The sequence below is a fragment of the Alexandromys fortis genome, unplaced genomic scaffold (genome assembly GCF_014885135.2).
Source record: "Alexandromys fortis isolate MF-2015 unplaced genomic scaffold, M_Fortis_MF-2015_v1.1 scaffold_45, whole genome shotgun sequence".
NCBI lineage: Eukaryota > Metazoa > Chordata > Mammalia > Rodentia > Cricetidae > Alexandromys > Alexandromys fortis.
The window spans coordinates 1,230,398-1,248,862 of record NW_026067926.1 but is presented as its reverse complement, the minus strand read 5'-3'; the positions used below and the strand labels follow the sequence as shown (position 1 = coordinate 1,248,862).

The following is an 18,465-nucleotide window of genomic DNA, read 5'->3' as shown; positions in this document are numbered from 1 at the left end:
ATATATATAGAGAGAGAGAGAGAGAGAGAGAGAGAGAGTATCTCACTATATATCCCTGGCCAGCCTGGATATATTGACCAGGCTGTCCTTTACCTCACGGACATTTGTCTGCCTGTTCCCGAAAGTGTTGGGACTAAACGTGTGGGGGTTCATTACATGTCTCCACCATTCCCAAGCTCTTTTTACTCTTAGCAATGGTCTAAGGTGTATAGGAAAGGGGTTTTTAGATACTAAAGATGGAAAAATAGGCAGAGGATAGGGAAATGGGTCAGAAAAACTGCGTTTGTTAGCCTATTCTTTCCTTAATTCATTGACACTCAGGCCTAGCTATCTGGGAACCTTAGGGATGTCTGGGATTACTAACCTGTGGTATTTAAAGAAGATGTCTGGGATTAGTACTGGTGGTATTTAAACAGGATACTTTCCCACCAGACTGAAGCCCAATTACTTCTGTCCTGGACCTGGTCTTCCCAGCTTTTGGATGGATTTCCTGATAGCTCCTTGACCTCTGCCCTCAGATTATTCATTGTTGGCAGTTCTGAGATCACTAGTGTGTCTGCGCTGCTCTCTGTTTGCTTTTCTATATCTCCCCTTATTAATCAATCTTAGCCTTGATACTGTTTATCTCTTCTGACCACTGGCTAGGATCACCCTGAATGCAATGGCTGAGGAGTCCCCACAACAATTCTGAGTTTGGATAAATTGGGATCTCAAAGAAAGAAGCATGTGATACCAGGGCGTCAGGGTCAGACATTTATCAGAAGTTACAGGGTACAGCAGGCTGGCCTCCCAATGCATAGGAAAGAGAAAAGAGTAAAAGGATCTGAAATATCCTTTAGATACTTAGTCATACCAGAGGTTGGGATTGTGCCTCAGTGTGGCCCCCAGCTCACAACTCTCACACTGACCGAGTATGGCAATGTGTTTTATTTTCTACCAGATACCATATTGTGGAAGAAATCTGCAGTTATTAGTTCTCTTTGTTCTTAAAATGCTCAAGAGAACAGGGTAGCCTCAAACTCTACTTTGCAATTGATCAGGTTGGCTTTAATTAATTTTCTGATCAGTCATTAGTTACCAATTGTCTGGGGACTCCCGTCGGAGTCTCACTGCTAACTTCTCATTAACTGGAGGAATTCATGTTGCGCTCACACACTTCTGGGCTTTCCACTCTACAGCAGTCCTCGGTCTTTGATGAAGATGTTCAGTAGGACAAACGCTGTCTCTGATCCTTGAGGAGCACAGCTCATTACATGTCCCCACCCTCTGAAGAGCCTGTTTGTTTCTCCTCTGTTCCTGGCTTCTAGGCAGATTCTGTGGTCATGGACAAATGCACACATATCCAGCGATCCCATGGAGATGCAGTATTTCTGAGCAGCTTTTGTTATGGAAACTTGTCAAAGATTTTCTTTCTTTCTTTCAAGTCTGATTAAATTATTTCCACAGATGACTACGACCAGATGACTGTGTGCTGCCATTAGAAGTAGAAACCAATTAGCTGTGTGTGACTGAAACTGCATGGTCTTTCTAGACCAGGAGATCCTTCGTTAACCGGGAACATACTTGCTGCTTGTGTGACACTGCCTAAAAGTGCAGCATTGGGTCACTGTAAATGACAGCAAGTGGAAAGACCAGAATCAGCACAGGACATCCCAAGAGCAAGTTCTCAGCACAAAGGAGATGTAGTTGCCCCAGAGGAACAAAGGGCATAACAAAGAGACAAAGACAGGAGATAGGATGAGAGAGATGAGGAAAGGTACAAGGGCAAGGGGAAGGGATATTTGCCCTGGGTAGAGAGGGGACATATGGCCCATAGATGAGTTGGGTTAATTTTGATGGGGCATGTTAATTCAGGTAGCCACAAGGGGGATTTTAATTGCTGGATTTCAGTTCTTTGATAGCTGACCCTTGGTGGCCAGCGGCAGGAGGAAGAAATGACCAAATAAGGGAATGGATCTTGGTGACTAGTTTTAGGAATGTACTCTGTTTAGCAAGGCAGAGGGAATGGGTGAGAAGGGTAAAAGGCAAAACCTAATGGTGCCATGTTTACTGTGCTCAGGCCTGCTAGCATCCTTCGCTGAGTCTCACCTACTTCCATTTCTTCACATTTTTCTTATTCTAGGTCTCTCTCACTTCCACCCACCATCCTGGTGACCTGCAAGCTTCAGGGCACAATCAGAACCAAAAGGCAGGTGGCTGTAAGGTATATTATTTGTGTTTTTATAAATAAAGCTTGCCTGAAGATTAGCAGGCAAAGCAGCCATAATAGTCACCCATACAGGCAGACCATGGAGTGGTGATACACACCTTTAATCCCAGGACAGAGGTAGATGGATCTCTGATAACTCCTTGGTGGCTATCAGTCAAATGAAGTGTTGCTTTATCCTAACCATTTTATTTTGTCCTCAGGGATGGGATGGTTGTGTTGAGCTTTGAATAGAGACTCTCCAACAGACTCCATTGATGAGAAGTTGCCTCGGCATCTGAATCATCTTTCTTACTATCCACCATATGTTATTAGGATACTCCTGTTATCATCATCATTTCAGAGTCCCTGGTTGGTCTGACTGCTCCTTGGAGTGCTACATCTGAAGAATTCTGTCAGCCTCTCATTGTTGCCTCCTACCCCATCCGTCATCAGCTGAGACCAGCATCAGCCTTGTCATGAGACAAAGCAAATAGAAACCACAGAGGTTAAATATCCATAGCACCTTGTTAGCCTGGGCTCGAAATAGAGTTGGGAGTCACCTACCATAGGTTCTCTTCTACAGAAACATTCCATTTGAATAATCTGGGGTAGAGAGAATTGTTTAGAAGTCAGTGATGAACGTTGAGATTCCACAAAACCATGGGAAACAGGCAACTACTGTAAATCAGAGCCTCTTTATTGACAATTAGCCAATTAGTGTCCTCTACACTGGCAGTGAAACTAAAGTAAAGCATTATCATGGTATACTTTTAAGATCTAATAGGATTAAATGAATCTTAGGCATTCCTAGGTTTCTTACTGAAACTATAAAAAGCTGAGTGACTAACGCAAACAGCAAGTGGGGAAGTGTCCATACATGTTAGTTTGTGGACTACAGCAAGCAGGTAGGTAACAAAAACCTCTTCCAAAGTAACCAGCCACTGCTCATCTTCCACTGGCACCCTATGTGTCTCTTCCATCCATATCATCTGCTCTTTGAAGAGATGATAGACATCTCGACTTTTAAACTATGCTCAATTTTCTATGACTGAAGTGACCATCAAATACAATTTAAGAAAGGCTGCTGGCACTAGCCAGTAACCAAGCAGGGCCAGTTCTCCTGGCTTAAAACATTATCCAAGAGAATGCAGAATGCCTTTCATGTTCTCATAGTCAAAGAATATACTATTTGAATGGGCACAGTGGGCATTTGTCCATCTCTAGGCCTCTGTCATATGTGGCTAATTTTCCCCTTCACGTGGTTCACACTGAGTAAGCCCTTTGCTGGGGACGGACATCAGTCTAATTTTTCTACTTAGCCTTCTGTGGGAAGGAGCCATCATAGTCACTGAACTGGAAGCGCCTTCAGCTGTAAGGCACACAGCTGCCAAGTCTAACTATAACATCAATTGTGTAGTGCATCCTGACATAGGAGAGATATTAAGATTTATACATTGCATGGATAGTCTGCCTTCATTTGAACATCCAGTTCCCAGGAATAGAGGTCAGGGATTCTATGTAATTCACAGACCGACCCAAAACTTGAGAGAAAAATTTGAGCCCAGATCACATGATTTCAGAGTCCATGTTCCTAATCACCTCATTAAACCTCTCTCCATCAACGGATGAACAATATTTCATCTATAACCTCAATTAAATGGCCTTCAGGGCTCAAGTGGGCACTTGACACTGTTCATTTCTGAGTTAATGGAAGGAAATTATGGAATAAGTGCAAACCCCTGAAAAATATACCATCAAAAGCCCTATCTAATGCATGAGCTATAATTTGGCATTTTAGGATATTGTTTTGCTCCCAACACCAAATGTGTTTTAATACTTAGATGGATTCGTTTGACTTTTGCACATTCAACTTTGCGTGTAATTTCAAGAGGACATTGCAGGTAAAAGTTAGCATGTTGATAAATCGTTTTCAGAAATGACTTCTTCAGGTCCACTCTTGCTTGGATCCAAACTCTTTTGCAATTCAGTGTTGCAGCCTCTTCCATGAAGAAATGACACCTATCTCCATGTCTTCAGAAGCAAGCCATGCTTTCACACGCAGAGGGTAGTACAAATAAGCATTTCAGTGTCTAGGATCCAGGAAGTCTTCTGAGATTTGACCTCATAGAACTATGCTCCTTTTTAAGAGTACATCCAAGGGAGCCCACTGGGAATGCAAGGCCATGAGAACCAAAGACTAGTAGTCTCATCTGAAGGCTTTCTGGACAGCCAGCCCCCAGGAAACCTGCTAGCTCACTACAGATGCCTGAGTAAGTCCAACCCAAATCAGAAGACCATAACCCTGATAATAAAACCTGAACTCAGTCAACCCATACTCTTAGGAGCGAAGCACGTGGCAACTGTGTAAACTCTCAAAGTTTTCAGAATGTTCGTTGTGCAGACATAGCTAACTGATAAGCATCTGTCTTGGAGCGTTGGCAAAATGAGTAGAATGATGGGATAGCTGTTGGCAAATGCATCAAATTCCAGGGTGAACTTTTACCTTGGAAGAATGCTTTGCATTCATTTTTTTTCACAGAAAGCATTCCTACTGAAATAACTCCATTTCCCCCTATATCCAGTTTCTATAGCAACCTGATACTTTTGTTCTCAGCTCTGGTCCTCTTGATCATATCACTTTGCAGTTAGTCAACACGATGTTGAAACCTTGGTTGTTATGGTAACCTGGGACCATTTTTTTTTTTAAATCTATTCCATTGACATTGTTTTCGAGGAGACCTGCGGTTTAGTCTTGTACTCATCTGGAGAAACTTGTGGTACTGAGCAAAAAGCGTCTCAGTTACCATTCCTCTGGGGAGAAATTCTTCATTAAAGCCTCCTTCCAGAAACTGCAGACATTCTGTGCTTTTATGGATTTTTCTTATTTAAATGCCTCCTAGAATTTTGGTGAATTGCAAAGTATGTTTTAAAAGTCCTAAAAGAGTCTGAATTGCTAATAGAAAACATGTGTAGCCGAATTGTTATTAATTATGCATGAAGCCCCATAGGCAACTCTGCACAGCGCTCCGCAAAGCCTAGAGATAAGATTCTTTATGGTGTGTAGGGGAGCTGCATGCAACAGCCCACCATAGGTTTATCCATGGGAGGAGATAACAGAGGAGGGAGGAACGAGGACAGCCTGGAGAGTCACAGGGAGTACCCCTAGGAGGGAGAATTCCACAAGAGTCTCAAAACAAGGAAGCAGACAGGGAGCTGGGAGTTGCGGCATTTATGTCCAAAGCATACTCCAGAGAGAAAATAAAGTATTGTGTTCTTAGAGATCTAACAGTTTGCAAGAGGCCCGGGGCACTTGCACATTTTAAGCTTCCGTTATATTCAAAGAATCATGAACTACTTAAAGGTTATGAAATAGAGGCATATATTTGTTACTTTCCTCATTGATGTCAACAAGTACCTGATAAGAAGTGACTTAAGGGAGGAAAGATTTATTTGGCCCGTGGTTGGTAAGGATACAGTCCATCATGGTATAGAATATGCGCTGACTGCTTGTTGCTCCTCATTGTATTGGAATAGCATGCGTCCTGAACCAGGATTGGGCTGCTACCTAATAATACCTATCTCTTAATAACCACTTCCATAATATTCCACAGCCTCTAAGCAGTGTCTCTAGCTGGGGACTGAGTATTCAAACAAACAAACCTGAGGGGGACATTTCACATTGAAACCATAACAAGACGTCTATAAACCATTTGCATCTGATGCTTTTCCTAATGAAAGCAGGAAGGGATAAAGTTGCATCTGCTCTGGGATAATTAGAAGATTATTTAAAAATACATTCATTAGTCATAGCCCCACACCAATAGCATGGTTCAGGTGTAAAGCTGTAGAATGCAGTAGGAGGTGGAGAAGGAGAATTGTGTAGGAAGTAGCCTGTTCTCCTCAGGTCCAAACATGACTGGAGGCTTTGATTTGTCTCATCCTTGTCTCCATTCTAAGCCACACTTGTCCATCTCTGAATTATAAGTGTATATATTCAAGTATTCAATCTTGAAACATTGGTTAAAACACAAACGGGGCAGCTGGAAATATATGACTTTATTAAATGGTCCTCTATCTTCTGAACCAAAGAACCCATTTTGGTATCTATACGTTTTTGTGGAAGCCAAAGGAAGAACATCAAATAAAACCCAGAGCTCTTTGATGTGAGCAGAGTAGAACCCTGGGCCCCAGAAGAGCCACTGTCCTGGTGTTTGACCTTGAGTAGTGTAGTGCCTTTCCTCTCTGAGGCTGTGTCCTAGCTCTCATACACCATACAGATGATCTCTCGCAAGACCATGTCCAGTCAGATGAGCCAGGAATCTATACAAAGAGTTGTTGGATTTTTGAAGAGAAAGGCAATTTAGCCAATCTAGAAGGGGCCCATTCTATCACCTATCCTTCTAGAAAGCTTATGTGTTGGTCCTACCTGTGGTGGGAGCCATGGGGTACCAGCATTGACGTCAAGCATCAAGCTAGTGACCGCTTGTGCTGTGAAGTGGTAAAAGATATCCCTTTGGCAGAAAGAGGCTATAACACACTGGTAAAGCATGCACAAACTCCTGAGTTCTCAACACTGCACAAGCAAACTTGGAAATTTAATATGGTGCCCACAATATGGTAACTTTTGGTTTTGTGCCTGAGAGGCAGTTTGCTAACTGGTTCATATCGTGATCGTGAGATGGAGAAAGAGCACTACGACTTATTTCAGAAGCACTACAATTTCTCTCAGAAGCTTAAATGACTTACTACCTGCAAGGTTGTAGAGCAGAATCTAGCAACTAGCAAATCATATCATGACTCTTATTGCTGTTTTATCCATTTGTTTACCTGACAGGCATGAGCTTGCTCTGTGTGTGTCTGGCTCTGTGCCATGCACATTGGATACAGAATTAATGTCAGCATCTCAGGTACGGAGACACACAGTTCAGCCCCAACACAATACAGCACAGTATAGGGACATCACCCCAATGCTAATGGCAAGGCCAAGCAAGCATGGTCTTTGTGTAGAGTTAAAATTACCCTTCCACCTCTTGTATATTATTATAGTTTGCAGGCTTTCAGTGCTTTGACTCTCTAGGTTGTAATGCTAACATCTAAACATCCATTAAAGTATGGTACACACTGTGGGTTTCGGGACCATTTTCTGATATCCTGCCTCTGCTAGGTTTAGGGTTGTGGTTCTGTCTTACACTTCTGTTGTTGTGATACAGTGCCCCCCCCCATGGCAAATTAAGGAAGGAAGTGTTTGTTTTGGCTCACAGTTCAAGTTATAACCAACCCATCACAGCAGCAGTAGCCCGAGGCAACTGGTCAACATGCATCTGTTGTCAAGAAACAGGAGAGCAAATGTCATAACCTTTATACTTAACATTTTCAACTATGTGTGTTTGTGAGGGTGTGTGTACATGAATGCAGCTCCCAAAAGAGCCCAGAGGCATTGGATTTCCTGGAGCAGGAATTACAGGCATTTGTGACACACCTGACTGGGTACTAGGAACCAAACTTGGAACTTCTGCAAGAGCAAGAGAGTCCTTCACAGCTGCACCATCTTCCCATCTTTAAGAGTACCGAATCCTATGCTCAGCACAAACAGGGCTTATCATCTCATTAACTCTGATGGAGAGAACCCCCTCATGCATGCTCAGAGTCCTGTCTCCCAGGTGATTGTAGATCTCATCTAGTCGATCGTGAAGACAAACATCACAGGTACTAAACTATGGATTTGTATTTGATTTCTGCTCGTCTTCACCCCTGTTGCCTGCAGGCTGCTATCTTACTGCATTAGTTCTTGGTCCCTTTGCTACATCTGGGGCTACAGAACTTAACAAGACAAGGTCTGTATTTAAATGCCAGTGTTCTGCTTGGTCGTTGTGATGATGTCACAGAAATGCACATTGCTATTGCCCCGCACTACTTATTCCAATCCTGATTGCTTAATTTAAAGATTCTCTGCCTTCAAGTTTCCCAACAAAGTGCCGTTCAGGTTTATGATGTAGATAACACTCCTGTGTTATTCCCTGCTTTCTAAAGACAGGAAGCCTTAGTTTCCCCGTGGCTTCTAGAAGGGTTCTCCCTTAGCCCCCACCCATGAAAATTCTGCTTAAAACATTGTGTTCAGCAAAGTTGTGTGACTGAAATTCTCCCCCGGATAGGTTTTTCCCTAGTTTCGTGCCTAGATCTGAATGTGTGTTTAGCTTTCATTGCAAATAGGTAAAGATTCCCTGTCATGTTCAGGACAGTTGGAGGTGACAAATGTTTGTTGGGATTTGAGGATGCTTTGGGTTTCTTCATAAAGGGGATATTTCCTCCATTTTCTCTTTGTAATGGAGTGATGCCTGGAGCTGCAGCCATCTGCAATGAGAAGGGACAGAGATAAAACCCAGTGTACTAAGACTGGTGGGAGGAGAAAGAGAAAGGGACAGTGGTTCTTGTGTACCCCTCTCAGTGACCACAGGTAGGGTTTAGATAAAATTTGTGTCTCTTCCCCTAAGTCTCCCTGCTAGAGGCAAGGTCTTCAGGGTGTTATTGAGAGTCTGGGACCTTTAAGAGGTGATCATGGAGTTAGCAGCCCTGTCCAGGGTTACTGCCAGTCTTGGGACAGATCGTGAGTCCCATTGTTGCAAACAGGTTTTGCACAGCCTCTGGCTTACTGTTGCTCTGGTTTCTGACTTGAAATCTTCACACACACACACACACACACACACACACACACACACACACACCCCACACTCCCTCCTTCAGCTTCTCCTCTGTCCTTCTCTCCTGCTTCTTACCCTCCCTCTCTCCTTTCCACTCCCTGCATCCATCCCCATGTCATTTGTGATGCCACACACCTAGAAGTCTTTTCCAGGGTTGCCAGATGCCAGGGAACAATGCTTTTGGAGTTTTGAAACTGAGTTCAATAAACCTCTTTTCTGTGTAACTCTTCAAGCTTCTGGTATTTTGTTACAAAACTTTAAATTGGACAGAGAAATCAGAGAAATATTCATTATATCATTCTTAGTCTTTGGACTCAGAATAAAACTTTTTTTCTAAGCAAGTGGCACACAGAGCAATAAAGTGGCTATTCAAAGTTTCTCATTTTGTTCTTTGTCTGCTGTCCCTTAGATAAAGTGTTTCTTATTTTGGGTTAATATTGGCTCCCCAAGTCACACTGGTTCACTTGAGGCAGGGGAGTGCCCAACTCCGTTTTCTCTAACTATGAAAGACCCAAACAAAATGCTGCCGAGTTCCAGAGTGTACATTTCCCTCTCTGTCCTCCTGTTCTCTACCCATAGGCTAACAGCCTTCCTCTTGGCTGTATAGCACCTGTCACCAATAATCATCAGTTGAAGAACATCCTGTGATGACCTGTAATGTGCCCTCCCTCTCGTTACGTGGTAATTACCAGAGGGCGTGGCATGGTTATATTTCTGGTATTCAGCCTGCATTTCACCCATAATTAGGCTCAACAAAGGGTGACTAAACAAAGCTTTGCCTAAAGAATGGGTGAGTATCAGGATATTAGCTAGGGGAATATGTTAAGGCCACTTAGGAATTTTACTGGAGACTTGCAAGCGTCATTCCAAGATGTGGGCTCCTGCAAGTGTTCTATGAATATCCTGTAGACCTTTGTGGGTGGCATCACAAACAGAATTGAAATTCTTGGAAAATCATATGTCATGAGCCTTAGAGCCTTCCTTTAGCCATCTGGGGTATGAATATGAGAATTCAATCTAATTATATTATATAATCTTTTCCTGAAAGGCCTCCTGATGCAAGCATATTCTAATTACTCATTCTTCCTTCCATGTTTTATTGTTGTTACTAAAAGGAACTTATTAGTACTTTAAAGTTAACTAAAAATAACATTAATTAATAATAATTGTGATAACAATATCTTATTATATTAATTGTATATATAGGCTATACCATGATCTGAACCAACTAAACCTAGCTAATATATCCATATCTTCAGAGCTGTTTCTAGAATACCACATTGAGATAGGCATGAACTAGAGAGTTACATTGGTGAAGAGCGCTGTGGAATCATCGGTGCTGTGAAGGACCCATTTGCAGGAATGAGAAAGGAGCTAGGAGAATCTGAGCCAGCATTTGCACAGAGGAAATAGAGAGTGGGGAGCATGGAAAGCAGCCAGTTTCTGCTGCATAGCAAACTGTTCCATAACAATACAAGCTCACTCGGGCCGTGCTTCTTTGGTGTGACTCCCCCACCCTTCTCGCCTGAGAACACCCCTGTGGCTGCACCCCTCTAACTGTGCTGGGTGTCTGCAGGAGTGCCTCTGCCTTCTGGAGACAGGATTTTCCTATGCATCATAGTCATCTCAGGACTCTCGGGGGGGGGGGGGGTGACTAAAAGCAGAAGTTGCCAGCTGACTTAGGCCTAGGTATGAACGTTTTACCCCTTATTTTTCACACTTGTTTGGTTTGACATTACTGTGACCAATACCAAGCTCATATTTAAGGCAGGAAGGAAATAGACTCAATGTTTGGGAAGAACCAGCCGCAGGATGCTGTAAATTAGTCTCGTCACAGGAAGTGCAACAGCTAAGGGGCCATTATGACATCAGCCGGAAGTAACTGGAGACCAGCCCGTCTTCCACCCACCTCCTTTGTCCCCAGACCATCTCCTGTTGCTACTGTCTCACACCTACCCCAGCACCTTAACTGTAGGTTCTTCAGTGTTTCGTTCTGAGTATGCATTGCTTCCCGACACGTGGTTCCTTTGTGTGTGTTTGCCTACCCCACAGACGACGTGCCGAGTCCAGGACGGCATGGACTTCATTTGCTTTGTTTACCGCTGCGCATCCAGGTCCCACACTGGTGCCTGGCATATCCCCAGGACTCAACAAATGCCCATTGTGTGTATCAATTTTGTCATCCAAGATACAATACTCGTATAGCTATGACTGAATGAACAGTTATCCCAAGCCTCCTGACATGTATATATGTGTCATTGGAAGGTGGAGTGAAACCTCCAGGAGTAACAAGTAGACAAATAATGTGTTTCACAAAATAATTGTGCTTTAATAAAACCAAAAACAAACAAAAAGAACCCAAACTGTGCACATGGCCCAGATTCTCGCACTGTGTGTGTGTTAGCTGGCAGCAGCAGGTTACTGTGTCTGTCTAATGAAAGTCTTGGCTGCTGTGGTTTAGTAATGTGCATAAGCATTGGGCTTTAGAGAGATTAAAATTAATTTCAGTATTAAACAGCATATATCTGAGCTGATGCGCAGATATGTCTTGAATATAGATTCCCCAGACCAGAAAGATTATAAGACATTAAATCTATGTAAATTCAACCGTTCGTTGATGTTTGAGCAAATTCAACAAGAGATTTGACTTCGGGGCTTACAGACAAATAGATACGGTTGGGGGAAACTGCATAACACTGTCTTCAACCATGGTGCTGTATTCCCCTGGAAAAATTCTACAGCTGAGTGCCTGTCTAACAGGTCACAGTTGAGAGACCAAGCAATTATGCCAGAGTGTGTTAATAATAAAACAGGACAACGACGATGTTTGTCTTGTGTGAAGATGAAAGCAGCTGTTGATACCAATTCAGAAAAATGATAGGGATCCGAGCAGCCCCCGCTGTTGGATGAAAAGGAAGGACCTCCTCCCAGGCATGTCTCACCCCTCCCCCTTGCTGGTCCAGGGCTGCAGGTGCCACCATCAACATGTCACTCGGTGGCAGAGGCAGGCAGATATAGTTTACAAAGGCCGCCCTGAGCTGGTGCCTGGGTAGTCGGAGACATAATAAACGAGCTGCCTCCGCGCGATAAACGACAGCTGTGACTGAAGGAATAAACAGAATAATCTGGACTTAGACGAGCCGCAGGGGGCTTTTGGCAGCATGCAAATTCACAGACTTATCAAATGTATCCTCTGAAAATAAAGAGCTCTTTTGAAACTGGCAGTCAACGGGAAGTAGGGAAGCCGACATTCCCAGCTACGCTCAGGAGCCAAGGCTGCCAGAACGGAAAGCCTTGCTGCCTCCACGGGTCTCGTCGTAAGATCAGTGATGATAGCAAGGATGGCAGCGAACACTTATTGGACTCTTACTCTCTGCCAGTCATTTGCTATGCACCGTGTTATTACACATCACAAACTTAGTCGGGAGAGCTACACAGACGAATAACCTGAGGTTAAGCAAGAGCCCCAAGTCATCAGTATCAGAGCTGAGATTTGTTCCTTGATCTGTCTGATTCCAGAACCTCTACTGTCGTAGACAAAGCAATTTCTGTTGAGGAGGAGGAAGACCAAAGAATCTCCTCATGGGGATGTGTCTTAGCTCTGCTGCACGTCTGTTCTAGACCATATTTCATAAGGTATAGGTGCTGTGCTGGCTTAGTGGAAGAAGCCAAGCTCAGCCATGGTCTGGGATCCGCTTTCTGAGTACAGTGTCTTAGGCATGTTTTGAGGGTATATTCTCTGTTTTCACTTAATTATCATAACAGATACCATCATACCAGGTGCTGTAGCTAGCTAGCCTGGCTTTAAAGAGGAGGACATTCAAATACCTTTTGAGAAACTGGTAGGGAGGGAATTTAAAGCTTCATCACCACTCTGCAGAGTGCTCTACCCAGGTTCCACCCCTGTGTGGAGGCTGGATTCAAGAAGCCTGGCAAGCTGAGCATGGCTGTAATTCTAGTGTCCAGAGGCAGGGGAGATACAGAGAGGATTGTAAATTCAAGGTCCTGTCAAAAACAAACTAGTTAGAGGGGGAAGGGAACACTGAAACGAAGTCATGAAAGAAAAGCTCCCTTTACTTTCTTCAACCAACATTTTCTAAAGACCTCTGTTTTATTTTATTTATTTATTTATTTATTTATTTAGTGTCAAGGAACTTGGAATACAGAATAGAACAAAATCAGACTCTGCCTCCCACGAGTGATCTGTCTGTTACTACATGTCCACTTGCGGAATGAATACAAGGATGCATTATGTAATAAAAACCCTGGGACAGACAGAGGCAGAGTTATGATGGACCTGACTTAAGTTGGGTTTCCCTAAGGTGGTTTGCTTAGGTGTCTTTAGATATCGATCCCAGGAAACAGCAGTGAGGTGTGGAAGATGGGAATAAGAGGAACAGAATAGCAACTACACCATCAACCAAGCGTCTGTGGACAGTGTATGCATGAGCCATTGGGAATTTCCAAGGTGTGCCTCCCAGGGATGCCCTAGTAAACTGTGCAGCATCCACCAATCATTGTTTGGTGGCTCTCCCAGGATGTTAGCTCTTCTGCTCTGGCCTCTGCTTGGGCTAAATGGGCTCCAGTAGCCAGAGAAAGACCTCAAACAAGGAGTCACAGGTGCTGAAAATTTCACTCAGTGCCCCTGGCTTCTGTGGGAACAGAGAAGGAGGAAGATGTGGGTAGATCCACAGCATCTTATTCAGCCTTGCTAATAAAAAGGTGTCCGCAGCCCCACCACACACTTGTTGAAAATGAACAAGCTTGGACTCTGTCCCTTCTCTACCAAATCAAAATCTGTTGTGAAAATATTACTAGGTGATATAAATCATTATAGAATCTAGACTTCAGGTCTTTCTTCTAACAAAATCATTCAATAGATGTCTGTTGAAAATCCCTGAGGTGCCCGACACTGTAAGATGCTGAGGAATGGGTGATAATATCTAGGTCTCTACATTACCAGAGATGTCTCAGATACTATGCAATGTGACCACTGACATGTACATGTTCAAAGAGGCACACTGAGGACATACCTCTGTGGAGGCTCATAGCAGGTGTGATGTGTCAACTGAGTCCCTGAGGACAAGGAAGTCTAACTCAGGTGAAGAAATCAGAGGAATGTCTGAATGGAAGAAGCAGTGCCTTTTAAGACCTGGAAATCAAGTTGAGAGCTGCAAGCAATCTAGGAGCTGTTGATCAAGTCAGACCAGGGTATCAAATTGGAAATGGAAAGGAAGGAAGGTAGAAACAATGGATCTGGCTTTGCACAGGATCCACAGAGCATAGCCTATATGGAGGAGGCTCTGATCATCTTCTTTTGGCTACCATTGACATCTCCTCAAGTTCTCAAGTAGCCATTCTTCCTCAAGTCATACATCCTAGGCTTTGGTTGGGGTTATGTAATTTTCACCTGTCTTTAATGACTTCATGATCTTGCCCTTATTTTTTCATGATTTAGTGAAATACTCCTTTAACTTTCCCCCTTCCTATTTTGAAGGGAAGAATCATGGCTTCACAAGGTTTTTACAGATATGACAGTGGGACTTGACTTTCCCAAAAGACAAGTGTTCCCACAGCTCTGAAAATGGGTTATCCCACGTGGACAAAGACATATACACTTCCTGTGGAACTGCCTATTGGTCTGTAAGCTGTGTATTCACTGTAGAGCCTTGTGGGCTCCAACAGTTAGGCTTGCCTATGACATGGCCTGTACCAGAGTAGGAAAGAGCTGTTTCTTGGTCTGCTGCTACCTTTAAGCAAGAAATTTTCAGCTTTGTGTTTAAGTGGTGAATTTGTTAATGGTCAAGTGTCCTACAGCCTGCCTTCGTGGAGAAACCTACCTCCATCCCTTTGCTCCTGCCAAACACATTGCACATGGCACGTGAGGACGAAGGAGATGTTTATCATTTTAAGGCAGTGGTATTTGAGGGCTGATGACTGCCACAGTATAAACATACTGTAATACAGGCATCCGCTGTAGGGACCTACTGCAAAGACTGGATGCGGTAAGCATTTATGCAGCTACTGGCACCAAAAGAAGAAATTGTGCAAAAGTGGAAACCACTGCTATGTGCAAGGCCACGATGAAACCCCTGTAGCCTCAGTGCTGGGCTTCCTCTTTACTCTGACCCCAGGCCACATAGAAACCTCAGTAGTTTGTTAGTCTTGCTTCCATAGCTCTTAGCAGCTTGCAAACAGAAAAGAAGCCTACCATGTCTTTGCTATTTCCAAGCTCTAGACACAGTGGATATTTGGGATTTTCACTGTAGCCAATTAAATAGGCAGCATTAATTTGAATATATCTTTAGCTCTTACAGATGTCCTGAGTTCACTCTGAGTATGGCTATTCAAAAAATCTGAAAGGTTTCAAAACCCCAAACTGTATAAACTCCAACATAAAGCTCAAACGTTTTGGATTTTATAGTCTTTCTGTCCCTTCTTCCAAAGTCTCACCCACAGCTGAGGAACTGTTGGCTCTGGGTGGCTACATAGTGGGAAAGTCAGTTTTCTTCAGGGTTGTAGCTTTGTTAGGTTGCCCATGTATCAGTGAGTGACTGAAGCCCACATACTGGTTATACTCAATGAGTTAGAAGAGTATTCTTGGTTGGGAAGGAGAAGAGGGAGGGGAGGGGAGGAGAGAGGAAGGGAGGAAAGAGAAGACAAAGGAGGGTGGATTTGATCAGAAGACACTATATTTGCATGATGAAATTATTTGAAATAAATAAAAATTACCACCAATTTTGAGCTTTCCAATTAGGTATGTCTAGTTAGCCTCACCTCTGCAGATAACTTAACATTTGATGCATTTCTGGTCCAAGACACTTCCGAGAAGGGCTATTCAACTTAAAATACTTTCTGCTGCTTTTTTCCCCTCCCAACCTTCATTTTACTCATTCACTAATTCCATACTGTAAGCAAGGAAAATTCAGTGCTAATCTGAACCAAGGGTCATTAAACATATTACGAAAGAATCAGGGAATAAACAGTTAGACATTGGTCTCCTATGGTCTGTCACAAGTGCTCTGTTTGTACAAAGTAAAACCAGCCACAGATGACATAGGAACAGGTATGCACTACTTACCTTACTGAAATGCCAGGTATAACACTTGGCTGATCTGTGATGTAGATAGGGGAACTAACATTCTTAAGTTCTAGTACAAATAAGTTAAATTTAATCAACAGCGAGCTAAATAAAGGTAATAATTTCACATATGACAAGTGCTTTGGATAAAAGTCAACATCCTAGTGAAGTCATTATGGCCTCCTTCCATGATACGTGTATGAAATAAGGCCAAGAATCCTTGAAGGATCCAGTGTGAAGAAAATTACAGAGAAGTCGTAAGAACCAGTATGCGAGATGTGATCAAGCTTGGTGTGCCAAGGGATAGGGAGACCCAAAGGAGCCCCTTCCGGCCAAGTTTGGACTTGGCCTTAATGCCCTGATTCCCCTTGACTTAGCTTTCCTCTTTTCTCCTGGGCAGGTTCCCATGGGCTGGCTTCCATAGTCCTTGTCCCTGCCGAACATTTTCTAATTCAGGTACCTGTAAGTGGTTATTATGTCTATCGTGGTTTTTGCTTATCCAAGTCAAACAGACTTATCTTGTCAAATTCTTTTCTGAGATCTCAGGGCCTCCAGCTGTAAGTTTTCTGTGGAGACTTCTCACTATCAACACCACCCCAGGCCTTCAAAAGTAACCCCTCTGCTGGGACAGGGTCTCTTCAGTTCTTCTTCCTCTGGCTTTTCTTTCTGGAGTCAGCACTCAAAGCCAACACTTCAGCTAATCTGTTACTTGTTTTGCCTGCAGGTTTACGGGAGTTGACATACTGAATGCTTCCTAGTCAGACAGGGAACAGGCTTCTACTCTCATCTTTGCCTCTGTGGTCTTTGTTCTGCCAACCAGAGGAGCTGAGTTTGGGATAGCTTTCTTTGTTCTTTATGAATCCCTTGAGTTCATGGTTGCTAATGACTTTCTTGTGCTCCCTGCAGGCCCTGCCTCTGAATATTACCCACATCTATCCAATGGCTTGCCGTTAGGAACAAGACAGGGATTCCAGGAGAAGCACATTTGATAGAAAACTATGCGTCTGTGGGCATCTTGCTTTTCTGATGTTACTGTTTTGAATCTGAAATGTCCCCACAAAAGCTTATTTTTGAATGTTTATTAGGAGTGCTGTTTTCAAAGTTCTTGGAATTTTAGAAAGTGAGGCCCAACTATAAAAAGTAGAACATTGTGGGCAGGTCTTCATGTGTCTATCATCCTTGGATATTTCTTGACTGTCTACCAGACTCCTACCACCATGTGGTCCTACTCAAATGTGTGAGGCCAAGAACCTCTGGGTGAAACCCTCAGAAACCGTGAGTGCAGATGAGTAATCCTTACCTTTAGTCATTTTTGTTAGGTCTTTGGTCATAGCTGTGAGCAAAATAACTTATACAAACATTCTGGAGACTTCTAAAAAGAACCTAGCTGAATAAAACAAGGCTTAAGATTTGGATCTAGATAAATCCTGACTCTTCCCAAGTAACCCTTCAGTTTAGTCAATTTATTCCTTACTGAACCCTTCAGCAATAACATCTTAACTAGACTGTGGACTAGGGTACTTGCTGTGGGGTGTGTGGGGACTAACTAACAGAGCACATGTAAAAGTGAAGCTGGTTTCTTTAGTCATTCAGCAAATACTTATTGTCTACTATAACCTAGGCCCTGTGTAGGGATCTAGCATTTGCAGAGGACAAGAATGCATAGGAACAGCTCGGAGTTTATCTGGTTTACACTCTTGGCAGAAAGACAAAGGTATCCTGCTATTACTTGAGAGCTATTTGAACAGGTATTGTGCTAGTACACATATTATCTCAATCCATCATGTGAAAAAGTGGTTATCAACTCTAAGTCATATATTAGGAAACTGAGGGTGAAAGAGGTCATAGGATTTGCCCAAGGTCAGTAGACAACAAAAGCACAGGTAGAAGCTGAGTCTATATTGATCTGTCTCGAAACCACTGTCTTTAACCCGGAAGACATGATGCTCATTTAGAGTGGAGGATCCCAAGGTGCTTGGCTGCCCATACAGGCCAGGAGAATAGTGCCTTCTGATTAAACCCACGAGAAACAGGTCTCGAGTACCTAGAGAGATGTTCATATTTGAGTCCCTCTTGCTTTCCTAGAGGAGGGCATAATCTTTTTGAGTAACAATGATAATGGTTGTTTAGAACTCTTAGCATATGCCCCCGTTCTTGTTTGTTCTTCCTAAATGTGTGTGCTATGTATTGAGGAGTATTATTCCTTAAAAAACGGCGGCGGGGCGGCGTGTGTGGACGAACACAGGATAGACGGGACACGCGCAAAGGAAGGACAAGACACGCGGTTCCCACGTGGGCAGTTTAATGGGGAGAGGGAAACACGATAAGGGCGGGACGTGCAGACACACGAGGAAAAAGGGGCAAGAGAGAGAAACCTCGTGGAGCGCTCGCTTTTAACTGCGGGCGCAAGGTTATCTGGGAGTGATGGTCTTCACCTGGGCGCGCCAGCGCGCCCAGGTGAAGGGAAGTCTGGGAGCTGTAGTTTCCAAGGAATAACA

General features: G+C 43.4%; 1 protein-coding gene across 1 annotated transcript in view; it reads left to right on the top strand.

The window, feature by feature from the left end:
• The window catches only part of Hs3st4 (heparan sulfate-glucosamine 3-sulfotransferase 4), a 420,963-nt gene that overhangs the window by 356,014 nt on the left and 46,484 nt on the right, over positions 1-18,465 (top strand). The gene's annotated exons all lie outside the window — the stretch shown is intronic.